The sequence below is a fragment of the Anas platyrhynchos genome, chromosome 1 (assembly GCF_047663525.1).
Source record: "Anas platyrhynchos isolate ZD024472 breed Pekin duck chromosome 1, IASCAAS_PekinDuck_T2T, whole genome shotgun sequence".
In the NCBI taxonomy this organism is placed as follows: Eukaryota; Metazoa; Chordata; class Aves; order Anseriformes; family Anatidae; genus Anas; species Anas platyrhynchos.
Genome location: NC_092587.1, coordinates 106,489,440 through 106,501,813, shown reverse-complemented (window position 1 = coordinate 106,501,813; position 12,374 = coordinate 106,489,440).

Here is a 12,374-nt window from a genome sequence, read left to right as displayed (position 1 = left end):
CACCCACCCATCTTCTCCCAACCTCTTCTTGCAGGAGCAAAGCAAAAGAGGAATCAGAAAAGAAACCCCATATAATACAGAACAGCTTCATATTCCTCACAGCAATCTGTCCTTGGATCAAGCACTATTACAAAGAGCATAAAAGGTGGCTAAAATAGAGATAAAGCTCAGTTCCATTCTTTTATTCCCAAAAACAAATAGCGGAAATAGATGGGAGTGTCGAAAGAATTAAATTTTTACTGGGTGGGCTAGACACAATTGGTGTTTTTCTGGATTTTCAATATATTTATGATTTTTTCTTTGTACATTTTTCCCACACACACATCTCCAAAAAATGATTTTGGAAAAAAAATGATTTCACAAAACTTCATTGCAAATCTTTCAAACTGAGTTTGCAACTCTGGATGAGAATATCAGGTCACACCAAAAAAATATATTTTTTTAGGACTGGCTTCAAGTAGTTGCTGGAAGAGCAGAGGTAGGGTCCTTTATCTAACAGATCAGATATTTAAATACTTATGCAGAAGTGGAAAATCAGGGCTAGCCTCTCCTCTGTTTGAGGAGAGCTGATTTCAGTTTTCTCAAGACCATGTTAAGCACTATCACACAAGATACAGAAAAGATGAGAGGATGGCTAGACTTCTCAATTGCACATCAGCACTGCTTAATTAAAATATTTATGTAATTAAAATATTCACACCAGGAGGGCTATCTTCCCATAGGAGCACACTTAGCAGCAGGCTAGTCATCCTAGGATATCTTCAGGTTATGTAAGTGATTCATAAAATATTAATTGCTCCATTATAACTAAATTCATACCTCTAAGTTCTTGTAAGAAAGAGGACATTCAGTTCAGAGGTATTATTTTCCTGATTAGTAGAAGGAATTCCACCCAATGTCATGTACCAAAAATCAGCATTTCATTTTGTACTACTCTGCCCTGGTCTCAAAAGCAACCTGTATTTCCATCTGGCTTCTTCTTCTCTACTTAGGATCATAGATGACTTCAAATTTAGTAAATTCAAATCTCTTTTTAAAAGCTCTCTTCAGTCAAGTTACCAGCCTGAAAAGTTACATAGCCTTTTTTCCTTTTTTTTTTTTTTTTTTTTTTTTTTTTGGCCACTTTCCCTTCTTCATCCTTCCATTGCATTGTTCTACTGGAAGACTTCTACTCTGACCTGTAATCTCCATCAAATATTACATATGTTAAAAGAATGGAAAGGAGAGAAACAAACAAACCAGAAGATTACTGCAAAAGAGAGGCTGTGAAGAGAGAAAAGGAGCTATGAAGTGGGCAGATTGAAAAAGAAAGCTGACAAGAGCAGTGCTTGATGAGCAAGTTGGTGAAACAGGATTGTGGGAAGCTGAATGAGTGACAGAAATGAAGACGACAGCTGAACGGGTCACTAGACAGCAGCAAGTAGGCAGACGAACTTAGTTCAAACACAACTAACTAACCCAGCTAACAGCAACAACAAAAATGCAATATTCCAACGTATTTATTTTATTTTTTTTAAGCATAATGAATTTTAAATACAGATGCTCTTACAATGTGATTATAAGAAAAAGACAGATGTGATCAAGGAAATCAGTAGTGACCTACACGATTCAAGGTCATATTGATATTTTATAACACTATATCTCCATGGAGTTTTACACCGCCAAACACATAACCTGAACACCATCAGAACTGGAGGCTTTTTACAGAACCGTATCTCTTCATTCGCTGCTGCTTTGATGGGAGCGTAGGTGCTGCTAGCTGGGACAGATGGCATCGCAGCCACCTCGCAGAGGTGATGATTTTCTGGTGATATTCTCTTTCTCTTAGAAAACCAATATATTGACTACCCCTGACAAAAAGGAGCAAGAAATTGATTTTTACAGCAGTAGGTGGCTTAACTGTCAGACACTGGCTGTGTCTCCTTTGATGATTTAGAAGAATCCCACTGACAGGATCCCAAAGCTGGTTCCCTTGGCAACCACAGATGAGGCATGACTGTATTATGTTTGATTCTCCAAACATCATTTCGGCTCCTCCCTGAGATTTAGTTCTTGTTTGTTTGTCAAGCCTGTGTCTCTGAAAAGCATGTTCCAGTGAAAGACTCTGAAAATTAATCTTCCACCTGTTTCTGGGTAAAAAATGTCCTTTTGCTTACAGAGATTTATACTTTCAATCAAGCAAATGAGATTGGGCCCCTCTCCAGACTTCACTGCCAGGCCCAGAGAAGTTCTTCCCTGGAGGGATAAAAGAGAATTTGTCACAAGAGCTAAAGTTACCCACCACAGCCCATCAGGTGGAGGTGGCTGACAGGGGAAATAACAACAGATTAATATTGATCTTGTGCGAAGTGGAAAACCGAATACAGACAGCATCTATTTCAGTCTAAGTTAAAGAACCTAGCACAAAAACTTGTTGAGCTTGCACTTCAGGTCATGGAATATGAGACCTAATTAGCAATTAAAAGGGTACTGTGGTAAGAAGAGAATATGAATATTATCAAATATCAGCCCTTCAGGATACCAATAACAATATGCTCCTGGAGGAGGACCATTTCATGGACGCAAATTGGTTCTGACTGCACTTACTCACAAACATGCACTAGAAGGCTGCATTAAAGCAGTAATAAAGTATACTCCTCCACTCATAACACATGTGCAAATGTTAAAAAGGCAAATGTGGAGGATGGGGAAAACAGACCCACTCTGACTTCAAGGAGAATGAAAGTCAGCATATGTGAATTTAAATACTCTCACCTAAAGGGTTTGATATGTCATTTTACAAAGTGCAGAAAGAATGAAACATCTTTAGTAAAGCAAAGAGTTATGTAGACATCTATTTTTTTTTTCTTGCTTCCCCTCCATCCCCTCCCACTCCCAAGCACCTGAATTAGCTGATTCCAGTCTGTATGTTTTTACTATGTTTTTCTCTCATGTACTTCCTTTGTACCAAATTTGTTTTGTAATAATGAGTTTTGACTTTGTTTTAGAAATATGCTCACAGGAGCATATAATTGAGTTAAAAACATCTAACCATTCCTGAGGAGGAAAAAAAAAAACAGCCAAAAAAACAAAACAAAAAAAAAAAAAAAACGAACACCTGCATACTACTGCACTACTGCACTAGAATGCCAAGTGAAGCAAAAAACACACAATAGTACCATACTACAGTACAGTTATGTAAGGAAAATGGGGGAATAACTTTAGTGGTAGAATGAAAAGTCACCTGTCACGTGATCCAGGTTTCTACTACTTCATGCATGGTTTAGCAAACAGTAAGAAGGATGTCCCTTTCTGCTTCCAAGCCACAGCTACCAACTGCATTCAAGCAGAACCATACAGCAGGTCCATACAAGCAGAACCTACATCAGTGCTCTTACACTGCACTCTTTAAGCAAGATACATGAACACTACCTAGGAAGGATAGACTATATTTTAATCACAGTACAGCTGGGCTGCTTACAATGAAGACAATGAAGCTCAGAAAGGAATATTTAAACTTAAAAAACAGGGAAAGCCAACAGGCCTGGAATAGCCTGATACAGACTGATGTGACCTGCTAGGTTAAGCACACATGACTAACTTTCAGTATACCACATAAAAGGTCAGGAGGAAAGCAAACTTCATCATCAAAATAAAAATGAATTGCAAATTAGAAAACATGGACTTGACTGACATACGAAATATTAAGAAACGAAGCAAGGGCAAAAAAGACAAGTACTTTGAGGTCAATGACAAAAGACTAAAAAGCAAGATGGGAATAAGAATGCTTGGCATCAGCTACCAAACCTGCCTCTCTGGGGCATCTTAGAAAGCCAGAGAATAAACCAGTGAAATATCATGTTGTCACATTACCAAATTTGTAAGAGTGATGGATTCTGACAAATAAATGATAAATCCACTTATAAGAATGATAAATTTGGACATAGAGAAAGTGTGGGAAAAGCAGCACAGTAGGTAAACAGTTTTATCAATTTCAACAGCACACAACTTTTATACGAAAAGAGGAGCACAATGAAATTGTGGATGTGGATGAAAATCCCACACCATACATAATAAAAACAGACTACTAGAACTGTAATACCAAGCTTCAGGCTACAGAGATCAGGAAATGCTGAGTGAGATTCAGGATGATGAAATATGATATGATGATGATATCAGTTTAGAAAAGTAAAAAATTTCCATGACTGTAACAATGTCTAATCAGAATAAGATATAAACTTACAGATGAGCAAAAATGTTTAATCAAAAGGAAAAGTAGCTCTGGAACAAAAAAGAGAAGATTCCTCTCCGTATTTGGTTCAGTGCTGTAGAGGACCTTATTCTACTGGCATTAATGGGAGATCCACTATAAAAATAGTCACTATGATATAATTAAGGTTCAACCTCATGGTATGAGAGTGGGCCAAACAAATCCTGCCTGTAGACAGCCCTTTCTGAGACAGGAACCTCCTAGAATAGTGAAAAAAAATAGAAAAAATAGTGTGAAAAAAAAAAAAAAAAAAAAAAAAAAAAAGGAAACCTTGTAAAATGGTGGAGAACAGAAAAGCCTAGAAAACATTGGGGGTCAAGAGTAAACAAGAAATCAAGGCAGCTAAAAAAAAAAAAAAAGTAAAGAGTACCTTGCAAAATATGTTCAAACTGATATGAAGAAATTCTTTAAGTGCATCAGAAGCAGGAACACTGCAGGAGCTAGTGGAACCACCTTGTTCACAAAGGTTTTGAAAGCAGGTTGGGATGGTAAGGACACAACAGAAAAGCTATGCTTTGATCTCACCTGCCGAAAATGTCATGAGGATTCCTGTACCTGGCACATTCTTTGTGTCAGATAACTCAGAAGAGCAATTTCACATTGTGGTGACTATAGAGGAAATACCAGACCAAACAGAAATTAGATATTAGTAAGTCACCAGGACCAAACAACATTTATAGAAAGGAACTGTCAGATCAAGTTGAAAAATTGCTAGCCCAGGTGTACAACCTGTTCATGCAAATAGCTACTGTGCCATAAGACTATTGATTGTCAGTGTAAACTCCTGTCTGCAGGAAGGGATCTCTAGTAAGACAGAGAAGAATAGAGTACAGAATACTATCACTACTTTTGTGGAGAACAGTTTCTTAGAAAGCAATAGGTCAAGTTGTGCCTAACTAGCCTTACTGCCTTCTGTACTAAGACAGCTCTGAAGATAAAGGGAAAGCAGTAGAATTTTTCTTTTAGTAAGGTCTTCCATACTTTCTCCTGTAAGTATTCTCACAGTCAAATTTGTGAGTTATGGCTTCTATAAATGGACCATACAAGGGAGGGGTTGATTGTAAGCAGCTTTTCAGAAAAAAGATGTGGGGATCCCAGTAGACAACACACTGAAAAGACGCCATGTCCCTTTGCAACAAGGCAGGCCAAGCAAATCCTGGGCTGTATTAGACAGAGTGTAGCCAGCGGTTTCAGGGCAGTGATGCTCCTCTTCTGTCTGGCCCTTGTGGGACCTCACCTGCAGTCCTCTATTTTGATTGACTGTGTGAGCACAAGATGGTAGATGTGCTTCAAGGTAGATAAGCAGTAAGTAATAAAAAAAGTAAAAATGATCAAAGCTATGCCTGTGCAATTCTGACCTCTGAAACTGCAGACATAGCTCAGGATCCTGCAGTCATTATTGATAGTTCTCTGAAATCTTTCAGTCATTTTGTAATAGTAGCTAAAAAATGTCAACAAAGAGCTGAGCACCATCAGAAAGGATACAGGAAAAACAATACAACAAGCACCTTTTAAATCCTCAGTACACTCATGTAATGTAATTTTGATCTCTGTCTTAAAGACATCATGGAATTAGAGAAAATTCAGAGGACAACTGAAATGATCAGAGATGTGGAGCAGTTGCTTTATAAAGAGAATACAGAAAAGTCAGGGACATTTCAGATCGAAGAGGAAACGGTTGAAGGGGAAAAGATTCATGTATACAAAACCTTGATGTTGGTCAATTGTATGAAAAAAAAATCAGCTTCACACCAAACCCTGCAGTAATGAAACTAAGGAGCAATGATAGCACATAAAAAGTACTTGCATGCCAGAACACATTTAAGTACAGGTATTTCCTTGATGTAGTTAAATATAATCCTGTGGTTTAGATACTTCATTAGTAAGTGGTTTTACCCTGATCTGTGTGTTTAATAAGTACTGAAGGTCTTTTCTTCCATGAATTTCCCTAATTGCTTTTAAACCAATTTATACTTTGGCATCAACAGCATCCTTTGGCACAGAATTCCACAGCTTAATTAATCATGGTTTGAAGCAGCACTTCCTTTTGTTCCTGTTAAAACATCTCATCATTTCATTTTATACTTTTCACTTCTTGTTTTATAATACATCATGGGTAATCATTTCCCAAAATCTTTTTCTTGATTTTGGATATCGTTATTTAAATATGCTCCCTTATATCTTTATCCACGTCGAACAGTACTTTTTCAAAGTATCTTTATTTACTTATTAGTATCTCTTATACCTCTTCTATACATCTGGTAATTTTCATACCCTTCCTACCTTTTTCTAGTTTGTTACACATTTGTGATCAGTAGATCACAACATAATATAACATTAAAGATTTTTAAAGTGCCACAAATATATATATGACTTACAACAGTGTCTGCTGTTTTTCCCTTTCCTTTCTTCCATTCCATAAAATTCCTGCATGCATTTTGACAACTTCCGAGCACTTAGCTGGTGTTCTACTGGCACTAAGACCTCTTTCCTGAGTGGTAAGTGAAGCTATCAGAATAGTGAAATAACTCAGAAGTTGGGCTCTGACTATGCTGTACTATTTTGTATTATCTACAAACCTAATTATTATTATTCAGTGTTCCAATTTATTTACAGGTTGAAGAGGACTTTTACCTTCCCTTGATTTATCTGTACAACAGGAGTAGTTTTGAATGCCATTTTCACCTGTTCTTGTGTACTGTTTTACAGCCTTTATAGTTATATTTTATTACTGACTGCATCACTATGTTTAGACAAAGCCATTCCTTTCTCTTTTTGTTGTTGTTGTTTTGTTTTTGAAAAACTCTAATTTTTTTACAAAAAAAAAAAAAAAAAAAAAAAAAAAAGTAGCTTCTTATCAAAAGAAAACCTATCACTTTTTTTTTTTTTTTTCAGGACACTCAGACATTTTATCATTTTATCTCCCCTCTAACACCTTGAACTCTGAGGCCAGAACCTTTCTCCTGCATTCTTGAAGATCACCAATACAAAGAGTTATGGCAACTACCTCTGCACTCAAGAGGAAGCCAGAAGCATGCAGTTCTCAGTAACACCAGAGGGTACCCATATAAACACCTAGTAGTCAGATCTACCCACTGCCATTTCCTGATTATCAGTTAAACTCTTACTTTGCCACTGGGCATCCTCACTACAAAACCGACAAATCTGTTTTCTGGTACAAATATTCTGCACATGACCTACTTCAGCTCAGTGCTTTCCACCTCAAATTGTCTTCCTCTCTTACTTCTAGCTTAGAGATAAAACTGTACTACAATGTAATCTGACATGCTGAAAATGCAGTGGTTTGTTTTCTTGAGCTCCTGTTGTAAGGCAAACACACTGGCACAACCATAAGTATTTCGTAAAGACTGTATTTTGTACATCACTCATGTAGCAGATGTCATTAACCTTCATGGCAAGTAGTTAGTTCCAATATGCTCCTTAATGAAAACTCTGAACTTTCTTTCATCCCAACATGAACACAAATACCTTTTTTCAACTTCTTTGTGCATTTCCTTATACATTTCCATTTGGAGGAGAAGATCACTGTGAAAAACAGTAGATTTTTGGTTACTTGTTTATTCTTCTTTCAAACCATGAACTGAGTATCCTCTTTCCCCTATCTTCCCCTGTGCCCCAACTAGTTAGTTATTTGGCCTCCACAAGCTCCTGGCTTTTCATCTCTCCTAAACCTTGGTTTGCCCAGTTTAATAGTTTGACTTGTGCCTGGGTCTCAACAGGCCATGAGATTCCTAAGCAGAAGGCTTTTATTCATACATTTTAAATGGTAGAAATACAGGATCTATCAAAGTAAACATTGCTAATTTCTGAACCATATTGTAATAGGGATGATCATTACCACAGTTTCAAAACTCTGCATCTCAATAGGACCAATGTAGTTCAATATTTTATTAGAATCTTAAGCAAGCAGAATTTTAATGGTTTCTTATGAGGATACTTTGCCATTTGTACATCCCAAAGTCTAATCATTGTTTCCTAAAATATCTCAGGTTGTTGTCTGACATATTAACTCACAAGCACAATCTAATCAAAACCGATAGACACTCCTTAGGTCTCATCATCGCTCCTAAATCACTGTTATGTGGAAATCATTTCTCTCCTGAAGAGTCTTTCTTAGCAATCGCCTCATGAGAGTCTGTTTCAACATACCTATTGACACATATTAAAAATATTATTATATGAAATACAAAACCAGTATTTTTCTTGTTCCAATTACACAAAAGATGAAACACTAAATAGGCTTGAAAAGATTTGATATCTGAGATATATGTCAAAGCCATACATGTGATAACAAAGCAAAATTTTGCTAAAAGGGATTTTATAAAATCATGACAATGAACCAGCTTCCCTGACTTTGCATTTAAAAAAAAAAAAAAAAAAGAACTTAAGCAAAAGGAAGGCTTGTCTACCATGCTGGCACAGAAAAAGCTTAGAATCCAAAGCCTATAACTAATAATTATTTTACTTGTCCCACAGTTGGTTTTGTTTTGAAGGAAGCGTTTATCCTGTATGGAAATGAAAGCAAGTAAGTTAATTCCAGGTGTCACCCTCCATTTTAGCTTGTGCTGAGAATGTCCTTGATTTTGTCAGATTTGTAGTTTATCTGAAATGTATACTAAAGCACAAAAATCTATAATTTACATAAACTGGTTTTGCTCATGGATAGGTGTTTAAAATTAAATGTACTCTCTAGAACAACACTTGCAATAATTTATCCTTAATACAGAAGAGAAGGTATTATCAAGTACAGATCCATATATTTTACAATAAATGAGAAAATTTCTGACTGCATGCTGAAGTACCATTTACTATGAGGTATGCCATCTACTTCACTTTATTTCGTTCTGAAGAAACTTTAAAGATTAACAAGTCAAAAATCCATCCTATTAATCAACATCTCAATTTCATCCCAAATAACAGCTATATCATGAATTATCATAGCAACATCACATTTCTAGAAGACTTACCAAAAAAAAAAAAAAATTGAAAATGAGTAAATGAGTATCTGCTGAAGTGTTGTTGCTATTGCTACTGCCACCCCACCCCATTAGGGAGGAAATCAGAGTACACAAAGAAAGCTCATTGATTCTTATTCCTAAATTCTTTTCAATATAAATCACCATATTTTCAATATAAATCACCATATCACACATGCATTGTATAACCTTAGTCCTAGAGTGGTTTACATAGTTAATGCCAAGAGCAAATCAATACGGAGAATTCACATCAATACAGTAGAAGTCATCAAATGAATTTAACAGAAGACTTGTATTTTTTCCATTCTGAGTGTCTCTGTCAATTTACATTTTCATTCTCCTTTGTCATTTTTGCTCCCTTATTGACTTTTTAAATCAACATTTTGTTTCCTTTTGTCTTGAACTTTTTCCAGACTAAAGGCAGCATACTTTATCTGTGTCATGCATAATATATAGGGTTCATAATCATCAACACTTCAAGGATTCTTTTAAAGTTGCATTCAAGCAAAGAGAACTCTTCAAATACCTGCTCTGACATTATTTCTCAGTGACAGCATGTAGTCAACCAGGCTCAATACCCATGATAAAAATTTCAGACTAAAGACAGGGAGATTTTAAAACGTAATTTCATATATGAAGCAAAAACTGAACAGAGAAAAGTTAAGGAAATGTCTGCAGAACTGACTCCGTATTGATAGTTGCTCTATCAAACCATCAAAAATGGAAAGTTTGAAACAAAAGTTGTAGATTCATAAAATATATTTACAGAGATGAGAAAGTATTATATAGTCAAAAATTGGCAAAGAGCATTAGAGAATCCGTCCAAAGCTAAATGCTGATGAAGAGTAGCAGCATAAGTAGCACACTTTCCATCTTCATTTCAGTATTTTATGTATCATTATTTTTAATAGATTTTGTACATAGTTGCTCAAGACAAACAAACATGCCTTTGAAATTAGTATCTGTCCTCTTCCTTATTACATAGTAGGATATCTGACACTAAATGCATTTCAAGTTCTAAAACTAATGTTGGAATAAAATCAAAATACTACTTCATAAGATAAATGGCAACTTACTCTTTGAACTTCCCTGGTAATCACAATAAAAATCAAATGAATGGTAAGAGGGAAGTTGTCCACTAAAATCATTTCTTATTGACTTTACTAAACAGTCCAAAACAAAGATAACCTCAGGTATGCTATGTGGATAGAGACATTATTAAAAGAACAGCCAATACCGTGAAAAAGAAAAGAAAAGACAATGAAAAGCCATATGTAGATAGCTGCTCATCTCTGACAAGCTCAATAATCCTTTTCCTTTCTATTCTACTCGAGAACTGCATGCTAGCCAACTCAATTTTATGAAGAAGGACAACAACAATGTTGTGTTTGGGGCAAACAAGTTTAAAAGGTAGCAATTGTATTCTACAATGAAAGAGGATTAAATGCAGTAATGATTTTCAAACATGTTATATGGGCTTCTGGTTGAATATAGATGTTTTTACACATGTACATTACATGTATAAACCATCTGAATAGTATATCAGTTGTCAGTCACCAGTTTCCATCAGTAAACCATTAAATTACATAAAAACTAGCACAGAAGCTTATTTCATGCACAGTCTGGTCTTGCTTTAGAATTTGGGTATTACGTTTACCTGAATCAATAACATATTCTAGAAAAAATATGGAATAAGTGCATAGTGTTGTATACAGTAGATTAGCATATCAAAGTAGTTATACTAAAGTCATAAACACATAAACACTTTTTACAAGTAGGTAGATATATTTCTTCTTCCAGTGTTGTACTAATTCACACTGAGACTAATTTATCTAGTAAAAGAGTATCTTTTGATCATCATGTCAACTGCAGGCATTATGATGGCTAAAGGCTAAAGAGACCAAGAAATGAGGAGCAAGAGATGTGGGGATAGAAATTTGAATAGTAACTTTGTCTCTACTAAGCTAAAAAGTTCAAGAAAGAAAAAGAAAGAAAGAATAAAAGAGGAGAGTAATTGTCATTGATTTTCTGCTATTTATATCCATTTATAAGCCCTTTGCATTTCTTTTTAGGACTCATTTCCCTCAATTCCTAAGAGAAATTGTAAGCAGGGAGAGTGCGACTGCTATAAAAATATATATTAACAAAATTAAGAAGTTGACTGTTAGTATAAGATCTGGGCAACATGAGAGAGCAAGTTCTATTCTTCAGACCCATCACGTATCAAGCAGAAATTTGCAGTAAAGTAGAAAGGAAACATGGATATCAACAGAGGAGAATTCATAAAACTGCCGATTACAGTAACAGAGCATCCACTGGTTTGATTTGAATTTAAGAAATCTCAAGTTACAAAAATGTTTATACAGGCATTAGAGTGACTCAAATATATCATCTGCAGAGAATACACTTTATTTGTCCTTGTCGTGCGACTGAACACCAAGCCATCATATTTTAATTCACTGTTCAGAGCAAATACATAAAAGGTTTTAAATCAAAATCTGCACAAGCAAACACTAAAACTATCTCAAGAAAGTATTTTAAAGAAGATTCTGACAACTGAGTTTTCTGCAACTAAACTGGACCATACCTATTAGCTTTGTACTGGCTCTGGTACAACAACTGTATGTTTCCTGCAGCTTCATAGTTAGTCCTCAAATACTAAGAACAGACAGACTACTGAGGGGGAAGAAAAAAAAATAATAATAATGGAAAGAAAATTACTAATTCCTTGTTTCAGAAAGTGATTTGTTTTAGGTTTTTTTTTTTTATTTTTTTTAGAACAAGTGTAATGATGATAACAGTCTTGCCTGTGGCTCAGTTCAAATCATATTTGTTTCTTCCTATCAAGAATTCATTAACTCCTTGATTAGATGAAGTAATTATTTCAGATAGCTTTCATAAGATGTAACAAAAAATTAAACAATTAAATAAATAGCATTTGTGGGAAAAGGCCAGGATCTGAAATACAAAAGGAATACCACAGTCTGAAATCTATTTGAGAGCTTTCCAGAGAACTAATTAAATAGACACAATACGTAAGAGACATGCATGTTCTCTACCATCCAGTTCTGTTTCAATGACTAAAAACAAGTCCAATTTATGGAGGCTTGAATGCCTCTTAAAAAATA